Here is a 4,733-nt window from a genome sequence, read left to right as displayed (position 1 = left end):
GCTGGTGCGCCCCCCCTTGGGCCTCCCCCTGCGCCTAGGGTTGGAAACCCTAGGGGTGGGGGCGCCCCCCACTTGGCTTGGGGGGGAAGCCACCCCCTTGGCCGCCGCCCCCCATGGAGATTGCATCTCCCAAGGGCCGGCGCCCCCCCCCCCAGGGCCCCTATATATAGTGGAGGGGAGGGAGGGCAGCCGCACCACAGCCCCTGGCGCCTCCCTCTCCCTCCCGTGACACCTCTCCCTCCCGCTTGCGCTTGGCGAAGCCCTGCCGGGATCCCGCTACTTCCACCACCACGCCGTCGTGCTGCTGAATCTCCATCAACCTCTCCTTCCCCCTTGCTGGATCAAGAAGGAGGAGACGTCGCTGCTCCGTACGTGTGTTGAACGCGGAGGTGCCGTCCGTTCGGCGCTCGGTCATCGGTGATTTGGATCACGACGAGTACGACTCCATCAACCCTATTCACTTGAACGCTTCCGCTCGCGATCTACAAGGGTATGTAGATGCACTCCTTCCCTCTCGTTGCTAGTAAACTCCATAGATGGATCTTGGTGATGCGTAGAAAATTTTAAAATTCTGCAACTGTCCCGAACAAAAAGGGGGGAGATGGTTAGCTTTGATGAGCAGGCAGCATCTTCCTAACCCCCTTCTTCTTGTCTCCTCTCACTATCTCTCTCACACACATGGCAAGCAAGGGTGTCTGAGTGTGTGAAAAAATACTAAACTAATCCAACCACTAAAGCACTAGATCACTACTATTGGTTGATGTCAAGATACATGCTGATTAATTTTTGTTTCGGTAGAGAATCGGGCACCTTCTAGGTCAAGAAAATTGGGCATGACCTTTGCTAATTTTCTTGACCTAGGAGGGCCCCAATCTGAACCGAAACGGAAATTAATCAACATTTCAGGAGAAAGGGGTAACGAAGTGATGGGGCAAATGTGCCAGGCACCACAATGTGATCACAGAAACAAAGCAACACCACTGGTGTTGGATTCACAGTGTAAATGGTGGATGAAAAGGCCACAGACCATATGGTCCTCTGTTTTCATATGGACAAAATAAAAGTTCACATGAATGGCTACTTGACTGAATGGTGCCAGGTGAACAAACTCCCAAAGTCCACTAGCAGATCCAAGATCTAATTCTATTATACACAACATAGCAATTTAAGAGAATTAGAATAAGGATAGTAGGAAATGAAAAAGAATTATGCTCAAAGAACTATGGTAACAGCAAAATATTGAAACCTTTAGTAAGCATTATATTACAAAAAAAACAAGATATGTAGTACTATACAATATCCATAACCAGAAAATTAGACATGCATATTCCTAGGCAGAGTAAAATAGTCCTGCATTCTTGGCAGTTGTCTGCTAGTGATTTGCCTCATCATCATATCATAAGTAAAATTCTTATTCTTATTCTTATTTACTCCTTGCATTTTCATTCTTCTTCTTACTGTCAAAATTCAGAGTAAATTCTAGCCTTATTTGTACTGCTTGTGCTTGTAGTAGTAAGATTCAGGAGTAGGAGACCACAAAAGTACTGTCCACAGGTTACTCCAAGTTTCTGAATTTTCAGTAAATTTTCTGTGAGAAAAGAACTAAAAGAAAAGAAATCCTATGGTTAAAAAATCTGGAGCAAGTCCTAGCAGAACCACAAAATGTTCATCTACTCCTAGGATGTCCTGTTCATAATTCTAGTTCATGTCCTAGGATGTGCTATTCATAATTCTTAATCCAAACAGCAGATACACAAGCACTGGATTTTACAAATGTCCAAACAGTGTCATATCTGAAATGTATGATGTTCAGTTGCAGAGATTCAGAGTCATTAGTTTTTAGTGTACATCGTGAAAAACTGTACATCTGATTATTTGGTCATTTTACTGCCCATTTTAAAAACATCTTAAACATCCTACAGGATGGTGTGAAGGAAATGATCAGAAGATAGCACTGAATACTTCAACTTCCTAATCTGTCTGCAGTTAACTTCCAACTTGGTAACCCATTTGGATCGAGAAAACAAGCACACAGAGCATCACTAAGTGGCATTAGTAGTACTACGGATGCACTAGTACACATTTTCCTAGCATACAGTAGAGTAAGGAGAAGAAAAATAAATCTAGGCATTCTATATGTGCCACTCAGACAGGATTTCAGATTGCACAATTTTCTGTCCCTTACTATCTAGCGAGATTCTAATTGCCCAAATGTTAAACTTGATTCGTTTTCCTTCTCTTTTCACCAATGCACACATACAGAATGATCCATCCATGTCTCGAACTAAAGTATACTGGAATGTGAGATTAGCATGACAGGGGAGTAACCAAAGTATGACATTAGATGGAACAAACTGAAGATTTGGTTCAAACTTTGGGCTTAAATCACAAGAAACTTTGACAATCACCTTGGATTCAGCAAAGAAACCATTCGTTGACATTCCAGGATTACAAACAACAAAATGCGTCACGAGAACACAGAGGGGGAAGAGGGGGAAGCGGCTCGGGTGCTCACTGGGGAGGTCGAGGGCGACTCAAGGTAGCCGGTGTTGGAAATATGCCCGAGAGGCAATAATAAAATGGTTATTATTGTATTTCCTTGTTCATGATAATTGTCTATTGTTCATGCTATAATTGTATTAACTGGAAACCGTAATACATGTGTGAATACATAGAACACAACATGTCCCTAGTAAGCCTCTAGTTGACTAGCTCGTTGATCAATAGATGGTTATGGTTTCCTGACCATGGACATTGGATGTCATTGATAACGGGATCACATCATTAGGAGAATGATGTGATGGACAAGACCCAATCCTAAGCATAGCACAAGATCGTGTAGTTCGTTTGCTAGAGCTTTTCTAATGTCAAGTATCATTTCCTTAGACCATGAGATTGTGCACCTCCCGGATACCGTAGGAATGCTTTGGGTGTACCAAACGTCACAACGTAACTGGGTGGCTATAAAGGTGCACTACAGGTATCTCCGAAAGTGTCTGTTGGGTTGGCATGAATCGAGACTGGGATTTTTCACTCCGTATGATGGAGAGGTATCTCTGGGCCCACTCGGTAATGCATCATCATAATGAGCTCAATGTGACTAAGGATTTAGCCACGGGATCATGCGTTACGGTACGAGTAAAGTGACTTGCCGGTAACGAGATTGAACAAGGTATTGGGATACGGACGATCGAATCTCGGGCAAGTAACGTACCGATTGACAAAGGGAATTGTATACGGGATTGATTGAATCCTCGACATCGTGGTTCATCCGATGAAATCATCGTGGACCATGTGGGAGCCAACATGGGTATCCAGATCCCGTTGTTGGTTATTGACCGGAGAGTCGTCTCGGTCATGTCTGCATGTCTCCCGAACCCGTAGGGTCTACACACTTAAGGTTCAGTGACGCTAGAGTTGTAGAGATATTAGTATGCGGTTAACCGAAAGTTGTTCGGAGACCCGGATGAGATCCCGGACGTCACGAGGAGTTCCCGAATGGTCCGGGGGTAAAGATTTATATATGGGAAGTCCTATTTTAGCCACCGGAAAATGTTCGGGATTTTTCGGTATTGTACCGGGAAGGTTCTAGAAGCTTCTGAAGTGGGGCCCACCTGCATGGGGGGACCCACATGAACGTGGGTAGTGGGGGCAATGCCCCACACCCCTGGTCAAGGCGCACCAAGATCCCACCTTAGAAGGAATAAGATCATATCCCGAAGGGATAAGATCAAGATCCCTAAAAAAGGGGGATAACAATCGGTGGGGAAGGGAAATGATGGGATTTGTTTCCCCCACCTTTGCCAACGCCCCAATGGACTTGGAGGGCAAGAAACCAGCCCCTTCACCCCTATATATAGTGGGGAGGCGCATGGGAGCAGCACCCCAAGCCCTGGCGCCTCCCTCCCTCCCGTGACACCTCTTCCTCCCCGCTTGCGCTTGGCGAAGCCCTGCCGGGATCCCGCTACTTCCACCACCACGCCGTCGTACTGCTGGATCTCCATCAACTTCTCTGCCCCCCTTGCTGGATCAAGAAGGAGGAGACATCCCCACTCCGTATGTGTGTTGAACGCGGAGGTGCCGTCCGTTCGGCGCTAGGATCATCGATGATTTGGATCACGACGAGTACGACTCCATCAACCCCGTTCTCTTGAACGCTTCCGCTTAGCGATCTTCAAGGGTATGAAGATGCACTCCCTCTCTCTCGTTGCTAGCATCTCCTAGATTGATCTTGGTGACACGTAGGAAAATTTTGAATTTCTGCTACGTTCCCCTGCAGCCGGAGCTAGTCGAGGCGGCGTGAATTCGGCGTCGAGTGGTGGCGATGGTGGCCGAGGCGGAGGAAATTGGCGGGCGTCGAAGGGATGGCTCGAGGGCGTCCGAGCTCGTCTGGGTCCTCGTAGTCGAAGAGCAAGACCTCCTCCTCGTCCTCCTCCTGGTCCTCCTCCTCCGGCTCAGGGCGCGGGGGCGGCGGCGCGGGGGAGCTGCAGTGCTGGGGGCGCGGGGGCGCGGGGGCGGCGGGGGTGGAATCCGGCGGGGGTCGGGGCGGCGGCGTGGTGGGTCGTGGCAGCGCTCGGGTGGATCTGGCGAGGGAGAGGGACGAAGGGGATCTGGCGACGGAGAGGGAGAAATTAGCTAGGGGAAGCTTACTAATGGCGCACCCCGCAGCGGTGTGCCATTAGTATGTTTTTTTTAGATAGCAATGGCGCACCCGCGGTCGGTGCGCCATTAGT

The sequence above is a fragment of the Triticum aestivum genome, chromosome 1D (genome assembly GCF_018294505.1).
Source record: "Triticum aestivum cultivar Chinese Spring chromosome 1D, IWGSC CS RefSeq v2.1, whole genome shotgun sequence".
Taxonomy (NCBI): domain Eukaryota; kingdom Viridiplantae; phylum Streptophyta; class Magnoliopsida; order Poales; family Poaceae; genus Triticum; species Triticum aestivum.
This window is presented reverse-complemented; position numbering follows the sequence as displayed.